At 46.7% G+C, this 20,493-nt stretch overlaps 1 protein-coding gene across 6 annotated transcripts in view; it reads left to right on the top strand.

Annotated features, from left to right (window-relative positions):
• Positions 1-20,493, top strand: part of ESRRB (estrogen related receptor beta) — a 304,059-nt gene that overhangs the window by 246,410 nt on the left and 37,156 nt on the right. Inside the window, exon 1 of one of the 6 annotated variants that reach the window (XM_053286433.1) lies at positions 14,287-14,374. The exons of the other annotated variants lie outside the window; for them this stretch is intronic. The gene's annotated coding sequence lies outside the window, so the exon portion shown is untranslated. Of the gene's footprint in view, positions 1-14,286; positions 14,375-20,493 lie in introns of those variants that run through there. 6 annotated transcript variants of the gene reach the window in all.

Genomic DNA, 20,493 nt, shown 5'->3' with positions numbered 1-20,493 from the left:
CAGGTTATGGCCAGGAGAGACAATTGCTTGATGCCTTGGAGAGCTGCTATGTAGGCAATGATGCGCTTGAAGGATCAGTGGTCTGACTCCGAATAAGATGACTTCATATGTTTGTATAAGAGTGCTATAAGAGCCTGCTAAAATGTGTTCCTCATGCTTTAACCTCACTCTGACTCTAATCTGTAAGAGCTAACATGGAGCTTGTGAGATTTTAACATGGATCTAACGTGGAGCTTGTGAGATTTTTGAGGGCACCTTTTCAACCAAGGCAATGCTGGGACCTGGGTCTTTGCTAAGCAGGGAAATTCATTTCTTTGGAAGACTCCAAAGAACTGTGCCCTTATTCATATTAGCACATCCTCACAGTTTTTTAAACAAAGGCCCTTGACAGTATACATTTCACATTTCCGACTGTTCGGCTCCCTTGAATTCAATATATGACAAACTGATGCAGAAGGGATTCATACTAAAAATGCCGAGTCTGGCCAAACCAGGCACCAAAGAAGACAACAAACAGAAATGATTGTGTGTGCAACCATAATATGATGGCGGTCCAGTGGCTGCCAGTGATATTTCAAGCCCCCTTTTTGACAGGGAAAGAGTCAGTCCAAAGCATGAATTCAAAGTCTGCCCATATGGCACAGATCCCCTATGCTCAGGGCTCTTTCAAGGCTGTTTTTCACATGACACTTATCCTACAGGAAAAGGCATAAATGCTGTCCTTATGGAGGATTCACAAGTGTTGGGCTGTGGTTACGCATGTTGGGAAGCTGATGCAGGGCTGGCTCCAGGGTTTGTGAGCCCTCCACAAAGTGTCCTCCATGGGTTCCCTCCTACCTACAGTAGGTGACTCCCCAGAGAGTTGCTCCTCCAGCACAGCATGAACTATGTCTGCAGAGGTGATCTCAGGAATCTGCAGTGAGCCCTTCTGAGGGGCCTTGGTCCAGTGCTGCTGACTTCTGGCACTCCATACTGATGCACGTGCAATCATGGGCAAGCTCTTATTTTTAACATGACAGTGTGTATGCTTTTTCCTAAGCATAGATAGATTATCTCTGCTGGAAAACAAAAGGCTGCATGTGACATAGCCTTCAGTTTCCCGGTTTCCATAGATGCTGGAGAACCAAACTGACTCTCACATTCCCCTTCCCATGTTTTTCTGAATATATTTATCTTTATAAATATTTACAGAAAGTGCATATTATATGCATGATCCCCACCACACATTAAGGTCATCTGAGGAGGTCTGTCTTCAGTTACCAGCGGTTCGTCTGGTGGCAACTCAGAGGCAGGCCTTCTCTGTAGCTGCTCCTGGGCTGTGGAATGCACTCCCAGCAGAAATCCGTAATTTGAGTTCATTACTGTCTTTCAGGGGAGCCCTTGAAACCTATCTGTTTGGCCTGGCCTTCCAGGGTTTTTAAACGGCTGTTTTAAATTGTTTCAAATGTTTGCCCTGGTTTTCCAGGGTTTTTAGCTGTTTGAATGTTTGATTGGTTTTATTCTGTTTTTATAGTTTTGATTTTAATTGTTAACTGGTTTTAATTTTTTTTTATTCTATTGTAAACTGCCCTGAGCCATTTTGGAAGGGTGGTATATAAATTGAATGAATGAATGAATGAATGAATGAATAAAATACAGATTCCCACATGCATAAACAAAAACAGGTCTAGAAGGCTGGGGTGTTTGCTGTAGAGTGTGGAGTTGCCATGTCACAAGTGCAAAGGAAGTTTCGTAATAGCCCATTTGTTCTAGAAGGAGATATAAACATCTCTGGTTGGACTTGGAGAAAAGCCTTTGTCCCTGAGCAAGCGGTCTTCTCTGCCCTGCATGCTCAGCCTGCCATCTCACTCAGCCTATTGATCTGCTCACTGTTGTCTGAACAGTGCTTGCCTCGTCCCCTCTGCTCCTTCTTCCCCCCTTCCCCTCATCCATTCAAGGTGTGCCAGTGGGAATTCAATGGCAATTAAACACATTCTTATGGATTGGTTCCCAAGCTTTGTTTCCTCAGGTTCCCTCCGGAATGGAAGGGTGGGGGCAGGGAGGAAAGGTAGCACTTGTAACTCTCTGCATCGATGTGCTTGGGAAGGCACAGCTGCCTCTGCCTAACCCACTGAAAAGTTATCAGCTGTAGAGTGCTCCAACCCAGCACATTTCAGCCAAAGCAGGCAGACTGCCACTGCTGGAGCCAGGAATGAATTGGAAGCCGTAGTGATTTCCTCTGAGGTGTAACAAGAGTGATAAAAGCGAACGCTGGTAGTGATGTGGATTTTAAACCCTGCTTTGCCCTTTGATTGACATATCCTATCTGACGCTAAATCTCTCGCGCACGGCCACAGCTCTTCCGACATTGGTGAGGTCAGCCCTGTGACCCTCCATGACCTTGCTTTAGATTAGGATGATGATGGATTCAGAGAGCTGTAGTAGCCTGCTTTGAAGCCGGATGAGTTGCCTGCTGATGTGCTGTCCTCTGGAATCCAGGGGCAGAAAGGATGCAATCTCTTCTGGTCCCTTGGATTCTTTCGTATTACTCACTTGAAGTCACTCTTTTTGCTTACAACACTGAACCACATTTATTCCAGTGTGTCTTTAGGAAATTCAGTTTGAATCCAGTTCTTTGTCTCTTTTTAACTATTGGCTGTTTTACTGTTGGACTTCACTATATTCCACTCTAGAGCTGTGCTGTTTCAAATGTAGATTGCTTTAATTGCACATGCAGTTGTTTTATTTGTAAAACTGTGAGAGAAGACAATTGCCTGGTCTAGTGATCAAACTGGAGGCCATTTGCCAGGACTCCTGGGGCGCTGCTCTTAGGTAAGACACAGAGTGACACCCAGTCAGTGCTCATGCCCTCTCTCTCTTTGTTTACATCTATAACATGAGTAGCATTATTATTTATGTGAGACTATGATCAGACCATATGGCACAGGCATCAGTGCCCTATATCTGGTCTTGTAAAACTCCTCCAGTAATATCTAGTAATGCAAAATGTGTGCTTGGTGGTGTGATGCGATGTCACTGAGTTGTGAATTCTGCCACCTCCACAAGTGGTCACCAGACTAGTGGAGCAGGAAAACTCTCCGTCCGTTCGATGACATCACATTGCATGTTATGTATTGCGGGACTTACAGGGGAAGAAGGAAGAGGAGATGCAGGGCTGATGTTTTTGGTGGCAGTGGTGAGTATGCTGCAACATTTACAGCAAGTCTGTATCAACCAACAGCACCTTAGCATCCATGTACCTGTGAACTGCTGTTGCTGCTATAATGACTGCTACTACTGATAATGAGAAGCAATAACAATAACAACAATAATAATGTGAATGTAATCAATACAGTTGTACAAAAATTGAAATGAAATCCAGCAATGTAAAGAGAAATAGCTTTATAGTATTGGGTCTCCAAGGAGTCTCCAGTTTTCTGGGAAGAACAAATCCATAATTGTTTGACTTTCTGCACAGAAGTGCAGAATTGGCTGGGGATTTTAGCTTATAAAGGGTTTGTTATTTCCCCCCCTACCTCTGGTTCCAATGATTCTATTAGATCATCCACTCCATCTCCCAGTCAATGCAGGATTGTTCCCAGTTGCCCATTTTATGGTCCTTTATCTAGGCCAGCTTTAGAAGTTCCAAGTGAAGGGACTTCCCTTGAGAGTAACCTCTTGCATTTTCACTGCTCAGAAGTGAGTCTTGCTGTTTAAGCTAATACTCAGATTTGTCCCCCCCACCCCAGCCCCGGAATCTCTATTATTGTATTACTTCCTATATGATAACACAAAATAATTCTCTTCTTGTTGTTGCTTTTAAAGACATGCAAGGTGCCCACCCCATCTACAAGGTTATCCTTGCAGTTATAGATAGTACTTATGAGTTCCTTTCTTGTTTTCTATCTTTTGCCTTGGTTTTGCTTTCTGACCTAAATGCTAATGCTTTCTGTTGAAAATGCTAATGAAAATACCAAAATTCTCAGGGTTGAGAATGATCTAAGTATTATGAGACTTTCTTGCTTAAATATAAATAAATTCAACTAAATTATCCATGATGTTGATAATAACAACTTTAATTATATGGCTGCCCCTTAACAATTTTTTCTCTGCATGGCTCACAGCAGATCTTTGGCCAGCAACTGCTCTGGAAGGACAAAGTAGAATTTTTGGGTTGTAGCCAATGTTCACACTTTGGGAAAAATTCACACAGACAAAATTAGCCCAGAATAATCAGCCCCAAAAAGTCATAATCCTGAGCACTGATATCAGATGTGCTCAATCAGCATAGAGGGGCGATTCACACAATTGCCCTGGGCAGGTGGGGAGGGTGCAGGAAGGAAGGCTGCTTTCACCTTACCTTCCTCCCAGATGACCAAGCAGGTTCTCTTCGGTGTGCCTCCTGCACGGGCAGCCCTGCTCTGTGCAGTTCCATGAAGCACAGAGCAGGGCGGAGGGATCCAGGGCCAGAACTAGTTTTTCCAGCCTCCAGACATCCCTCAATGCAACGTGCACCACGCACATTGCACTGGCGATTTCCCCCCTCAGATGAGCATTCTGTGTGCCCGTCACGCAGCCCAAGGAGTCACACAATACCTGATAGCTGGGTTAAGGGTGCAAAAACACCCTTGACTTAGCTCAAAGCTGAGTTTATTAAGGGGGTTAGGAGAGCGGAGGGATCTGTGAGGATCCTGCCGCTTCTCACTACCAGCCTAAGCCTGCCTGGGGCAGCCCAGGCAGAGTTAGGCTGGTCGTGAGAACAGCCTCAGTGTCATATAATTGTGGGTTGGTTGGTTGGTTGGTTGGTTTGTTAGCTACTATAAAGTAATTTCACCCCCTCACCATGCAGTTAGATTTACTTGGATGTCAAAGGAGTCCAACAAATCTCAAAACAAGAATGCATAACTTTTTTTGGAAACTTGCAACCCCTGATTTCATCTGCTCATCCTCTTCATTACGCATTGACTGAAAAATGAATCACTTAGAAGTAGATGAAGAATGTCCACTCCAAACATCTGGTAAATAAGTGATAAAATGACATCCTAAGGACAGGTTGATATGGAAGGAAAAACATGAACAAGGTTGAGAATAATATTCCATGATGCTAATTTCTGTTTTTAAAAACAAGAGCCCCTGGTGGCGCAGTGGTAAAACTGCCGCCCTGTAACCAGAAGGTTGCAAGTTCGATCCTGACCAGGGGCTCAAGGTTGACTCAGCCTTCCATCCTTACGAGGTCGGTAAAATGAGTACCCAGAATGTTGGGGGCAATATGCTAAATCATTGTAAACCGCTTAGAGAGCTCCGGCTATAAAAGCGGTATATAAATGTAAGTGCTATTGCTATTGCTACTATTACTTCAGGCAACTTCTATGCTCATCTTTAGAGGCTATTTCCTTCCTCTGAACTACAAAAGAAAGTGCATAATTTCTTGCTGCCTTCCAGTATAGACTTCTGTTACAAATCCTTGTTCAATATGTGCTTCCACTTACCCTACCAACCAGGGGCGTAGCAAGGTTGTAGTGGGGCCAGAGACAAAATTTTAAAGTGGGCCCCCCCGTCACTGAAGCTCAGCTCATGAAGTAAAGAAATCTTAAATGAGGCTGAATAGAGGTAACAAAAAGCATAGTAGAATTTATTTATTTAGATAGATATAGATATATAACCTATGTGCCACAATAGAACATCCTAAATTATTTTTAAATTTTAAATAGTAGATTGTAGATGATGCAAGTCATTTAATGGTACTAGAGAAAGACATGCTGTTCTGGTAGCTCCAGGTCTTAACACTCACATCAATTTCAGAGGATGAAGACAACTGAAGGAAGCCCAGGTGGGTGCGCAGCTGGGGAAGTCAGTCATGTGACTTGCCTCTGGGGGGGCCCCCAAGGCAGTGGGCCCCCAGACAACTGTCTCCCCTTGCCCTATTATAGTAACGCCCCTGCTACCAACCACTGTTGGGGGGAGAACTATGGGACAGGAATGAAAATGAGGTGGAATGAGTGAGGCAGATGGTGCCATGTTAGTGTACAGTCCCTCCAGTCTACTAGTTTTCATGTTGCCCAACAGGTGGGGAGAATCAATACCACTTACAAATTATGGCCTATGAAGAAGGGGGGACGTGAATATGTACTCATGCACAAGCATAGAGTAGGACGATGGATAGAGGAAATAGTGTAGAACTTGGGAGAAAGTAAAGTTCTCCATAGATTCCCTTTCTTCCTGCTGTTCATGTTGGCTGCTACTGTGGAGCTGGAATCCAAAACCAAGATCCAGAGCCAGGATCCAAAGGACTCTCCATGTCTCTTGAATTGCCACTGCTGGCAAATGGTGAATGGGAGGGGAGACTATGGAGGCAGGCAGCTGTTTTCTGCTCTTAGATAGCAGGTTATCTGGCCCCTAGACTCTGGGAACATCTGCCTCTGTCTCAAAGCAAGCAGTGCTTTGCAGATAAGACCTGCTGACTGCTGCCAATTATAAATTTAGGAGGCCTTGATAGCTGTCCTGAGCTCAGCTGACAACATTTTCAGGCTGCATGGGGAGCTTTGGAGGGGAGGGAAATAGGGGGCAGCAGAACACCTGATCTCCTTCTCTGACCAATCAGCTTCTTCCATCCCCAGTAGAGTTTGGCTAGCAGCTATGTACTAGTGCTGCTCACACATTAACAAATGTTTGGACATCCCCAAAAGGCAAATGGGGACTGTGATTTATCATGGGCATGGCACCAAAAAAACAGGGACTGTCCTTGGTAAATAGGGGCAGTTGAAGCTCATGCATCAGGTAAACTGAAGGGGGGAAAGTAAGGCTCCAAAGGGATACTTTAAGCCCATGAAAGACTATCCCTGTGATGCACACAGCACTGGGGATTTGTTATGGCGATGCAGAAAGTGAATGAGAAACACAGGCAGGAAGGGAGCAGAGCAAGCAATCAATAGGTTTCTCAGATATCCTGGCCACTTTGCTTAAGAGAGCCCTAATCAATGTAGTGCAACTAAGGGAATGCATGTGAACTGGGCCATCTCAGTTTCTTCCATTATGACACTGCAGAGTGGAAACTCACTGAGATAACTACAACATGTGGATAAAACACAGGATGGAAAACTACCCATGTAAAACCTGATATATAAGCCAAGAGCACATGTATTAAATGTGTTGATGTTTAAACTTGTAGTTATAATCGTTTGTCCAACATGGATTCATCACAGTTGACCACCCCTTTCATTCTCTATTAATATTTTATCTGTCCAGAAATTTCAGAAGAGAGACTGACTAGAAACTATAATAAATGAATCCCACTTTAGATGTTAAATTCTTTGGATGATGATGTTCTTTTTAAGCCCAGTCTCTGCATATTTGACAGTGAACTGAGGTTGTACTCTTATGATCATGACCTTACCAAGCACTGATGCAGAAAAATGCTGTATTGTCCATTCCATCTGCATTAGTCAGTGAAAAGGACCGTTGCTACTGAAGCCTTTTATAGCAACTTGGATAGTTTGAGCAGGCATGGGCAGAGTGATGGAAGACAATGAGGTCATTCACACAGTCAAAAACTGTGTTCTACCCGGGTTTGGGAGCTGTGTGTGCTCCCAACTTTTGGTTGTGTGGAAGCAAGGTAGGAGGAAAACCTAGGTAGAAGTGATTGAGGCTATTCTCATGACCTCCCCAAGCCGGGCTAAAAGAACCTAGCCCGGTTTGGGGGGGTCGTGTGCAGCACCAGGAGCCACAAGGCTCCTGGCTGCTAGCCCTCCAATGTACCCCTCTCCTAAAATGAGGTTAGTGGAGGGAGTGCTCCCCTAACCCCGTTCTTTTGATCATGAGTCGGTGCAGCTCCGTGCCACAGCGACTCATGAGGAGACCCCCAACCAGGAGGCTACAACAAGCCTCCCAGCCTTGGGGATCTCCCCAGAATGCCCCGTGCACTTCCGGGACTTCTGGGGGCTGAGTGGCCCCCTATCCCCACCACTCCTACTGGCTCTGTTTTGGAGCCCGGAATCGTGCGGGCGGCCGATCTGCCTGCCCAGGGCAGATGCTCATGTGCTGGGAGAGCAGGCTTGACCCGCTCTCCCCGCCAAACCCCTTATGGCTCTCCACACTGCTCATGTGGAAAGCCCCATTGTGTGTAAGCAAGGTAAGAGGAAATCTTGGTAGAAATGACTGTGTGGAAGCAAAGTAGGAGGGAAACCTGGAAATTCTTCTTCGTATCTTGCTTCCACACAATCACCTAGGTTTTCCTCTTACCTTGCTTCTGCACAAGCGAAAATTGGGAGCACACGCAGCTCCCAGACCCGAGTAGAACACAGTTTTTGATGGTGTGAATGACCTATATATGTAACACAGGCAGATACAGAGGCTATTCCAAGGAACAGCCTAGCTGAGGCTAGGGCAGCCTAGCTTGGGCTAGGCTGCTCGTGTGGAGCACCAGGATCTGCATGGATCCCAGCGCTCCCGCCCAGCCTAATCCCGCTCCTAAGCCCGGCTCTTAGCTGAGGTTAAGGGAGCAAGCGCTCAACCCAGCTGCTGGGATCGTGTGTCTCCTCAGACTGTACACATCCCAAGAGGACACACGGACTGGTGCCTAGAGTGCCCCTCTGAAGGTGCATCCCGTCAATGCATCATGCTCATGGTGTGATGTACTGTGGGATATTCGGAGACTGGGACAATGTGTCTCTCTGGGCAGGTGGGTGGGAAAGCTGCAAAGCCTTCCCTTCCCCTCAGACAATCCAGTAAACATTGCTGGGAGTGTGAACCACACTCCCAGATGATCTGCTGCTGTGCCAGGCAGGGCGGAGCCCCCAGAGGCCGGGATGGCACATCCCAGCCTCCAGGTATCCCACAATGCACCCTGCACCGAGTGTGGTGCATTGGGGGATTCCCCCAGGAGGCGGGTGCTCTAGGTGCCTGTCTCTGTGACTGTGCGGGCTGCAAGCTGCCTGCACAGCCACACAACCCTGAAGCCTGGGTTAAGGGAGCACTTGCACCCTTAACCGAAGCTGGAAGCTGGGCTATGAAGCTTTTATGATCGGCCCTGATCCCTGCAGGGCAGAGCCACCTAGCTCAGCTTTATAGCCTGGCTTTTAGCCTGAGTTAAGGGCGCAAGTGCACCCTTAACCCATATTCTGCAGTCGTGTCACTGTGTGGGCTGCTTGTAGCCCACACAGTTACAGAGACAGGCACCTAGAACACCTTGGCCTGGGTTAGGCTGCGCATGAGAACAGCCTCAGAGCCCTGTTGCCAGTTTCCCCCAAGGAAAGCCTTCTTCTGAGAAGGGCTGGAGGAGACCCTATTTGCAAAGATCTCCGTGAAAGGAGATGCAGCCAAGGAGGAGGGATTGTGCCATAAATACTACTTCCATTTTTTAAAAAACTATGTCTACCCTCTGCTTTGGCTCTTTAGTTATCTGATTTCTTCTTCTTCTTTGAATAGACACATATACCATAGACCTTTCAGGCCTGTATTAGCCAGCTTCATATTATGGAAGCACAAATAAGAGATCCTTTTCGCCACTATAAAATTGCTTTGCTGCTGAAGCCATTTAGACAGTTTATGGTTGCCACGGTTCACGTTCTCCCTCCCCCTCCCTCCCTCCCTCCAGGGATGGGAGGCCTCCGGACTGGTCTGGACCTGGGCGGTCCGGTTCGGGTGGGTGGCTTTAAGAGTGGGTGGAGGGTTTACTTACCCCTCCCACCTCTTTCCCATTCTGGCACTGTAAGTTTAGTAGTGATTGGTGCGGCAGGATACCTCCCTGCCGCCCCTTCCCTGCTGCTGCTGCTCTGCAAAACTCCCAGAAGTCCTTTGCGCACATGCACGTCACAGAGACGTGAAGGACTTCTGGGAGTTCTGCAGAGCAGCAGCAGGGAAGGGGCGGCAGGGAGGTATCCTGCCGCCCCAATTACTACTAAACTTACGGCGCCAGAACGGGAAAGAGGCAGGAGGAGTAAGGAAACCCTCCACCTGCTCTTAAAGCCACCCCCCACTCCAGTGCCGGACCGCAGTTTGGCGGTTCTGTGCACACTCCTACCTCCCCACCCCCCATTCCCATTATATATTGTAACACTCAGGGGTGTTGCTAGGGGACAGGAGGCCCATGTTTGCCCCTCTCCCCGGCAGCCTCTCAGAGTGAGTGAAATAATGAAGAGAATAAGGATGGATGGAGCTGGGGCCCACAGGAGCCCACAGGAGCTGGGCCCCCCGGATTCTTTGAACCTATCCGCTCAATTATAACTACACCCTTGACCCTGGCTACACTTCTAGCATCTTACCATTCAGTCACTTTCAGTTTTGAAATTCCTTAATTCTCCCCACACTTTCAGTGTCTTCTCAGTGTAGTTTGCCTCCTGGATTTGCTAGTGAGGGTTGTTGTTAATAAATATGTGAGAACAATAGTACCCACTAGCACTTCTAATTTTTGCATACAAGTCCACTGGAATGGCCTAGCACATAAAAACTTAGTTTGGTGACATAACAAGTATAGTTTATCGGAGGACTGTCTCTGGTTACTCGCCCATCAGGGCCTAGGATTGTTCGGGCCCCTAAAGAAATCATATAAGCTCAACCACAGACAGAGGCCTTTGCTGCAAAAGGGAACTGTTTTGTTCAGTTCTATACACGGCTTGGTTCATGCTGAGGCTTTCTGGGCTTGCCTCTTGTAAAGAGGCAGTATACAGCATTCCTCTCCACTGAACAGTCATCTGTGCTGGGTGACTTCACATTCTCTGTGGCCTACCGTGTTTCCCCGAAAATAAGACCTACCCGAAAATAAGACCTACCCGAAAATAAGCCCTAGTGCATTTTTTGGGCCTAAAATTAATATAAGACACTGTCTTATTTTCGGGGAAACACAAATAACTTTTGATTAAGGTCAAGAACACAGCAAACTGAGGTGTCATGTCTGAGTAACAGTTGATGGACCGAAAGGACACTGAGTAGAAGGGTAGCAGCCAGCTATTCAAACTAGAACTTTTTTGAACTTCAATAAAAATAAGACCTACCCGAAAATAAGCCCTAGTGCATTTTTTGGGCCTAAAATTAATATAAGACACTGTCTTATTTTCGGGGAAACACAAATAACTTTTGATTAAGGTCAAGAACACAGCAAACTGAGGTGTCATGTCTGAGTAACAGTTGATGGACCGAAAGGACACTGAGTAGAAGGGTAGCAGCCAGCTATTCAAACTAGAACTTTTTTGAACTTCAATAAAAATAAGACCTACCCGAAAATAAGCCCTAGTGCATTTTTTGGGCCTAAAATTAATATAAGACACTGTCTTATTTTTGGGGAAACACGTTACCCATAGAATTTGACTTGGCAGTGGTCTGGGCAGAAGAGGTCCTAAGCTCTTCCAAATGGTATTGTTCCTTTCTGGGAATGGTGGAGATGATCACAAGATAGCGGGAACAGAGCCTTTGTGGACAGAATATTTACATCTGGTGCTTTCCCTGGACTGCCTCTCACCATATCAGGAAGAGGTTCAGCTGTTGAATGTTTTGCCTGTCTGCCATGCAGTTGTTAAAGGCAGGGAGCACTTCCAGAAAAAAAGGTGGCAGCCTCAGCTCTTATTCTGCAGTCAAATAGGAGACTGCAAACACCAGCAATCTCTGTCTGAGAGTGCTCAAATTCTACCATCACTATAACGATAGCTAAAACAGTAAAGAATTCGTCTGAATAGCTCAAATGGCCCTTCTTGTGTTCTGTTTCAGTGGAGTATGGCCATTCAAGAACTCCCCCTACCTCCCAGCCATTTCCCCCTTGTCCCCTTCCCCCACCCCCCAGTTTCCATTCCATGCGTTTTTCTGAAGGATATTTGATTTCAGTGAAAGCTCTGCTGACATCCATGCAATATGCTTGCGCTTTCTCTTTGTGCTTCCTGGGAAGGATGAGGACTCCTCCGGGGATTCTGGGTAATTGGGTTAGTGGCCAGCTCATGTCAGGAAATTAAAAGGCAGCCCTGATCAGGTTGCTGCTGCCTGGGGTTTAATGGCTTTGTATTTATAGAGTATTCTGCCTCTAGCCCGTGCCAGAAATATCACTTTTCCAAGTATTCAAACTAACAAAGCAAATGGGCCAGAGTTCTGTCATGAAAATGCATCTCAGTTTTTTTTTTTAAAAACCCTCTCTAATTTTAAAATAAGTATGCTAACATGCTACAAGAACAAATGTCACCACCACGTACTTATCACTAACATCCTGGTTGCTTAGCGTAGGATTTGGTACACTGAGAGTCCATTCACATAGGAATGTGCACGGAACCGCAGAGCTGCGGTCCGGCACTGGGGTGGGGGGCCCTTTAAGGGTGGAGGGAGGGTGTACCTACCCCTCCCTCCACTTGTCCCCCATCAGCACGCATCCTTTTAGCAAGCATTTGGGGTGGCAGGATACCTCCCTGCCGCCCCTTCCCCCTCTGGCAGCAAAAGGCTTCAGGAAGCCCTTTGCGCGTGTGCACGTCGTGCATGCGCAAAAGGCTAACTGAAGCCTTTTGCTGCCAGAGGGGGAAGGGGCGGCAGGGAGGTATCCTGCCACCCCAAATGCTTGCTAAATGGACCCGTGCTGGCGGGGGACAAGCGGAGGGAGGGGTAGGTACACCCTCCCCCTGCCCATAAAGGGACCCCCACCTCAGCGCCTGAAGCGCCCCAAGGCCGGACCGGTCCGGAGGCCTGCAGAATGGCCTCCGGACTGGTCCGAGCACATCACTACATTCACACATTCGTGCAAAACTGGACTAAGGGAGCCCAGCCCGGTTTTGCACGCCTGTGTGAGCCATCGGGATCGGGTGTGAACCGCTCCTTTAACCCTGTTTTTTTATATCGTCTGGCAGGCGTGGTTGCTTGTAGCTGTGGCTGCCAGACTGCGGGGAGCCCTGGACAGGGGGGATTCCTATTATGCACTACACACTCATGCAGTGCATCATGGTGTTTCCCTGGGCCACGGATGACACATCCCGACTCCCGACCCTCCCCACTGCTTGGGTGCGTGGGGAATCGTCTGGGCGCACGGTGGGCGCACCCAGCACAGGAGGAGCAGTCATCTGCGGGGAAAGTAAGTAGAACCCGCCTTCCCCACAGCCCGCTTTGGAGCCCTTTTCACTGCTCGTGAGAAGAGGCTCTGAGTCTTTCCCCATATAACAGCCTCAGAACTAGTCTGATACTTTGGATCCAATTGATATCCTATACCCATGCTCTCTCTTATGCGATTACAGGCTTGCAACATTTGGCCCGCCAGACTACAACTGCCATCATTCCTAACTATTGCCCATTGTGGCTGGGGATGATGGGAGTTGTAGTCCAACAACAGCTGGAGGGCCAAAGTTGTGCAACCCTGTGCTATTATGATGAAAAGAAAGTGTTCATGGTACTTTGCACAGTTATGTAGATTCTTATAGCAGCAGTAGCACATAGTGGTTCCAGCAGGGCTGACCCTGCCATAAGAGAAAGAAAGTCAGAAGATTGTGGACTGCAGATTCTCAGTCATATTGTTCTACTGTGTGTATATGTGTGCATGTGCATGCGCATGTATGTGCATTTGGAGGAAGAACGCAGGATGAAAATAGGAGCAAAACTGTGTTTACAATAGCTAACACTACTAAGCAACAAGATTTGACTTCATACCTGCCAGGCATGTCCTTGTGATAAAAGAATAACTCACCCAAACCTTTGCTTATCGCAAGGATGTGGATGGGGCAATGTGAAATAAATAGACGTTGGACAGTAGTGTTGTCTAGCAGGCTGGGGAAAATGCATTATGGGAGATCCTTAAGCCAATCATGCAGAAAAATTCTTAAACATACACACTCACACACACAGAGGTTCATACATACAAGCTATAACGGTGCCCCAGGGATCATAAACAGAATGGATAGGTCAGGGCCCTACCCTGTCATTGGGACTCAACAGAGAAGGGCACACAACAAGTAAATTCAATATGACAGCTAATATCGGGCCTAGGCTGCATTTCCCACTGTCCAGGGCTTTGCTTCATGGAGCTTTTAAAGGTATTTTTAGTCTCCAGCAGAGAAAAAAAGAACCTAAACTTGATTGCTTGCACTGCCTCCTCTGCACACTCGGCTATTTTTACTTCCGACAGACTGGGCCTACATCCAGCATTTTTATTTATTTTTTTAAAAAAATTGCTGGAATTATTTGACTTCCATTAAGAAAAAATCTCCCCAAGCCTGATGTTATCAAGTCAGTGAGGGGACATCTGATCTCAAACTTGTTGGACAGATGTCTCTTGGCAGGTCCACATCGGAGAAATGCAGAGAGCTTGAACAGATCAGCAGAACGAGAGAGCTCTCATACTGCAGAGGGTTGGGACTGGCACAGACTGACTTGAAGGACTTCTGGAACATGAGTGGCACCAACAGGATGTTTAGAAAACTGACAGGCTTATTCAAGGCATGAGGTAATGGCAGACTTGGGACAAACCTATTCATTATGCTCCATGGTGATTTTTCCAGAGGAGAAAACGAGCAGAAAGAAATCAGAAAGTTGCAAGGAGAAGGGAATCCTTTGCTTGTTGTTTTTGGCAAGGTCAGTAAGCAGGGCGGGAGGTTATCATTTTTATTACCAGCCGACATCCTGGCTAAAGCAGCACATGTGCAACAAAGGAAGAGTGCATGCATTTGGTGCATTGCAGATTGAAGCGCCACAGATGTTTGTGTGAGGGAGGGGGATTTTCACCAATTTCTCATTCCCTATGAAGTGCCCTGTGCCACCCACAAATATGTCCCTGAAGTCACACATCCCTCAGGGACATATTTCTGGGTGGCACAAGGGCTCCAAAGGGAAGCGGAGATCAGCGAAAATCACCTCTCCCCTGCATGAGTGGGGAGAATGCACCAGCTGCACATGTGCTCCCTTTATGGCATGTGCACTGCATTAGTCAGGGTGTAAGCTGATAATTCTGGAAGCTGACGATAAGTCTGGAAGTCATGGCCAACAAACAAGCCAGGATGGAAGCCAGAAGTCAAAACCAAGGAATGAAGTCTGAAGCCACAGGTAGGAACACACCAGAACCAAGGAGACCCTGTTGCTCAGGCAAAGCCCTGACTCAAACAGGGAACCCATTACATCCCTTACCAGCCTGGGTGGGTGGGGCCAGTCTTTTACTCCTGTGAGAGTCCCTGGCTGCAAGTCTTGTAACTCACTACAGGGGGCAGTTGCTCACAGCACCCAAGGTTTTCCGTTTCAGCCCAAGAAGTTCATGGCAGAGACCATTCTTTGGGCTGTTATAATATAGTCATTATAATCTCAGGGTTAACACCCAATGTTCAGGAAAGTGAAATTTGCCTGGGCCCCCAGCTCCTGAGGGCCCCCCCAGCTCCATCCCTCCTATTTTCTTCATTATCTCTCTCACTCTGAGGGGCCACGGGGGACGGGGCGTACACAGGCCCCCTCAGCCCTACCTACGCCTCTGTCCCTTATCACCCCCATATTCTTCCGTAGATAATGCTTCCCCCTCTGAAATCACACGTTTGTAATTTTATTATATTTTTGTCCGTAATAAAGGCTAAATGTTTACAGTGGCACCCAAGCAGAACAGTGGCTAGGGAAAGGACAGTTCAAGACTTCTGTCTACACCGTATATGGAAGGGCTGCATAACTTTGGCTCTCCGGCTGTTGTTGGACAACAACTCCCATCATCCCCAGCCACAGTAGCCAATAGTAAGTGATGATGGAGGTTGTAGCCCAGCATCTGCAGGAAGGCTGCAGTTGTGCAGCCCTAATCTATGGAGTGGCTTGTGCTGCTTTAATGAAGTGGAAGCATTCATGAGAATAAATGAGCACAAAAACAGCACTTCCCTTTGGACCCCAAACAGTGTTTATTCAATTTTTTAAAAAATCATTTTTTATATCCCGCTCTTCCTTCAAGGAGCCCAGAGCTGTGTACTATGTATTTAAGTTTCTCCTCACAACAACACTTTGAAATAGGCTAGGCTGAGAGAGAAGTGACTGGCCCAGAGTCACCCAGCAAGTATCATAGCTGAATGGGGATTTGAACTCTGGTCTCCCTGGTCCGAGTCCAGCACTCTAACCACTACATCACACTGGCTCTCTTTTGTGAAGGATATAACACCAAGTGATATCTATGGCCCATTGTATCTATTCACTGCAGCAAAATTGGTTTTGTGTGGCATTGGAAAGCCTCAACTATGCTTTCTAAAGTTTTGTAAACCACTTAGAGAACATTGCCCAGTTGAGTGGTATATAAGTATAATAAATAAATACATACATACATAAAATAAGAAATTTAATTCAACTGGTAAAATTAACTGCATACTTAAAATCAAGTGGTGAGTTTCAAAAAGTGTACTGTAACTGGAGACAGGTGATAAACTATATATTCATTCATTCATTTGATTTCTATACTGCCCTTCCAAAAATGGCTCAGAGCGGTTTACACAGAGAAATAATAAATATATAAGATGGCTCCCTGTCCCCAAAAGGCTCACAATCTAAAAAGAAACATAAGATAGACACCAACAACAGTCACTGGAGGTACTGTGCTGGGGGTGGATAGGGCCCCAGCACAGGGCTAGGATATATAAAGAATAACTAACGATAAATCTAAGCCGTGAATGTGAATACTTCAATATACTATAAAATGATAAGTTGTAGCAAAATAGAAGTATGCCATACTAAAAAGTTTATTTATGGGAACATTCAGTGGTATTCTATACTTAATCTATTTTTAACAATATGTATTTTCATTAGATATAGGAAAGTTGGGTGCATTAAGAAGTATTATTTAAAAGTGATAGTTGTATATACACATACACACACAAATAGATACATACAGAAATAAAAATATCATTACATTTCAAAAGATATACATGAGAACCTCGTTATTCAGGGGTTCTTCATCTGCAGTTTTATGTATCTGTCATTGGGTCCTAGGGACTCGGTTTCTTTATCCATGGGGTGAAAATAGAATGATTTTTCTAGCCACGGTTCCTAAGTGGCTAGAAATGATTTCCAATGTCATTTCCAGATGCCATTTTGTAACACAGAGCCATTTTGTTGCTCTTTTCTCCCCCTCAAAACACAAAAAAATGCCCCAAATCAGAGAGTTGGGGGGCATTGCTGGAGAGCAAGCTACTGTGCTTATTTCTGCCCCACCCTTTATCCCCTGTGATTTTCAGCACACTTCAGTGTGCTTAGGAACCTAACCCCCCAATTCCCATAGGGTTAAGGTCTCTTGATTTGCAGTTGTCCGTGGAAACAGGTGGGAACGGAACCCTGGTGAATAAAGGCCTCCTGTATAACACAAATGGTGACTATTTCAGAATGCAGTACAGATTGTGGCCAATCATCAAATGATTTCCACTGGTAGTTCATGCAAAGAAAAAAGCTACCAGTCTGAACACCTACTATAGCTCCAGCATCACACACTGTTGCTTTAATCTGGGGGGTGGGCGGTGGGGGGGAGGAAATCCATTCATTATTTGCATATGTTAATTCATTTAAATGCATGCAGGTTAAACTGTTGAGAATGAATTTCTTTCTTTTTTTCTGTTGGACAAATCAACTTAACTGGGACAGTATGAAACAACTTGGTGTTAGATACCACCCCAATGCAAATCAAAACCAGGTACTCTCCAGGGTTCAAGGAGAAGGATGTGTTCTGTTGCTTCCCTGTCTTAGGAAGCAATACACTGGGTGAGGATGTTATATGGTGACAACCTTCACAGTTATTTATTACTTAGACTATTACAACAAAAATGGACTCAAAGAAGTTTACATAGCAAAAGAAAAGTGAAGATGGCTCCCTGTCCCAAATCGGGTCACAAATCTAAAAAGTGCCACAAAGGAGACAGCAGCCACAGCCCCTGGTAGGGGTGTGCACGGAACGCGGAGCTGCGGTCCGGCACTGGCGTGGGGGGTTCCTTTAAGGGCGGGGAGGGTTTACTTACCCCTCCCACCGCTTTCCTCCCTCCAGCGCACGCATTCTCTTTAGTAATTGGGGCAGCAGGATACCTCCCTGCCACCGCTTCCCCCGCTTGACTGCAAAAGGCTGCAAAAAGCCTTTTGCGCGTGCGCACGTCGCATGCTCGCTTCACGTCTCCGTGACGTGCACGCCCGACCACACACACACACACGCACGTCGCGGAGACATGAAGCGCATGCGCAATGTGCGTACGCGCAAAAGGCTTTTTGCAGCCTTTTGCAGTCAAGCGGGGGAAGGGGCGGCCGGGAGGTATCCTGCCGCCCCAATTACTAAAGAGAATATGCGTGCTGGAGGGGGGAAAGCGGTGGGAGGGGTAAGTAAACCATCCCCTGCCCTTAAAGGAACCCTCCGCCCCAATCCCTCTGAACCCCAGACCGGTCCAGAGGCCAGTAGAATGGCCTCCGGACCACTCTGGGCACATCACTAGCCCCGGGTAGGATGTTGTGCTGGTGCTGGATAGGGACAGTTGCTCTGCCCATGTTAAATAAAAGAGAGCCACCACTTTAAAAAGATGCCTCTTTGCCAACTTAGCAGGGCAGATATCTTTTTACTCCTCTTAGCAGCTGCCATGGTTTTTGTCACATGGCTGTCATTCTGCAGTTTCAAGAGGGAAACTGATTCTTATTACGGTATTATGGAATTTTAACAAGGCTGAATTGGGCAGTTTGAATATCATGCATGTCTCTACCTAGCTGCCCTTGTCCGTTTCCCACAGGATATTGCCATTTAGTGCTGTCTGTTCACTGCTGTTAAATTTTGGACACAAAGCAACCAGCATCAAATGCAGAAGAATCACTGCAATATAATTTTGGATTGTCATCCTCATGTATCTTGTAAAGCCTAGCACATCCATCTGACTTCTGTTCTTGTTTCTGTTCAAGCTTCACAACTGATTTCTGTTTCTGTCATTTGCCCTCCCCATTGCCTATCTGGGGCCCCTATTCCCACAGCCTAGGGCTTTCTTAATCTACCTTACATATGCCTCCTCCTGCATTATCACAAGAGCTGAGCTTTACACACACAGTGGCGGCATTCGTACATGATGCAGAACCGCGGGTCCAATGGACCCATAGTTCTACTCACCCCATTCTCCTGTCCACATTTGGATGACAGGGAGAGCATCTTCTCTGCAGTCAGCAAGACTGCAGAGAGGAGGGGGAACTGGTTGTGTGGGTTTCCTTCTTGCTTGAAGGACAGTCCACACAGCCAATCAGGGAGGGGGAGAGAGGAGCTTCCTCCCTCAACTCCAGTCTGGCTGAATGCAGCCACCAGTGCTGCCTTTGGACAGAATGGATGCTCCATGAACCCTCGGTTTGGAGCAGCGAAACTCACTACAAACCAAGGGTTCAAACTGGAGTCTCCTGCGGGTAACCTCGGGTTGCACCACAGATGGGGCCAGAGTTGCATGAGTTCGGACGTAACGGTAAGGAAACCGTGGGTTCCTGCAACTCTGGTCCCTGTTATGTGCGGATGCGACCTTCGTATATATTTGCCTTTGAGCTCTGGGTGAGCGAGCGTTGCTTACTATACTGATTAGGCAGAGAAACATAGGAAGCTTCCTTATACCCGATCAGACCATTGGTCCATCTAACTCAGTATTATCTACACAGACTGGCAGCAGCTGTCCAAGTTTTCAAGCAGGAGTCTTTCCAACCATACATAGAGATGCTAGGGACTGAACCTGGGACCTTCTACATGCTGGGAGAAGCCACTCACAACATCTCCCTGAGAAAAGCTGCTTGCCATCTCCAACCCAAGAGAGGAAAGTGCCCCAAGCCTGTGAATTTCAGTAGGCCATTCCCACCTCTTTATATTCCCATCTGGTTGATCTGAGGGGAGCAGTTCCCACACACATCTGCTTTCCTGATGCTGCCCCCTGCCTTTCCAGTGTTGCTAGGGATATTGGCCAGGGGCAGGCCACTTCCTAAAGTTCCTGGGTGTGCCATGGTGCAGTCTGTGGCTCTCATTTTCCTGCCACCTCCTGACCCCACATGAGGGCAGATGTGCCATTCAAAAACTCCTCTAACCCATGCTTGCTGCACCCCCTTCTGAGATCAAAATGGCTTTCAGCATTTCAGTATTCTAAGACTTTAAGAAACTGTACAGGTGCCAGCCAAATCCCAACCCTTAGCCACTTGATGGTGCAGGAAAGTGAACAAAATGGAACCTCGACCCCTTTGTGCTGAGACTGCAGGGGAGGGCAGAGATCCTGCCTCGATGTGTTGATCTTGCCTTGGTTCCGTGTCAAAATAACAAATGAGAAAATGTGCCACAGTAGCACCTAGCAGTTCCTTCGCACAGTGACTGCACAGCTGGGCGGCGTGTTTGTCACATGAGTTAGTCTGCACAACGTCTCTTTAATGCTGGCTGTGATTATGACTATATTGGGATGAAACAACAACTGTGACCTTATTTAAAGTGTTTGCCTCAAGGAGTGTCAAACAGGATGCAGGGACTGGGGGAGAACAGAGTTTCGTTTGAAATTAACGAGCTAAAGTCCTTGGACCAGCAGACATTTCCACTCAGCAAGGAAAAGAGGGATGGAGGGCAAATCTCCTTGCATCTCTCTCTCT

This window comes from Hemicordylus capensis, chromosome 1, assembly GCF_027244095.1.
Source record: "Hemicordylus capensis ecotype Gifberg chromosome 1, rHemCap1.1.pri, whole genome shotgun sequence".
NCBI lineage: Eukaryota > Metazoa > Chordata > Lepidosauria > Squamata > Cordylidae > Hemicordylus > Hemicordylus capensis.
The sequence above is the reverse complement of the archived record's forward strand: the minus strand, read 5'-3'. Positions and strand labels throughout refer to the sequence as shown.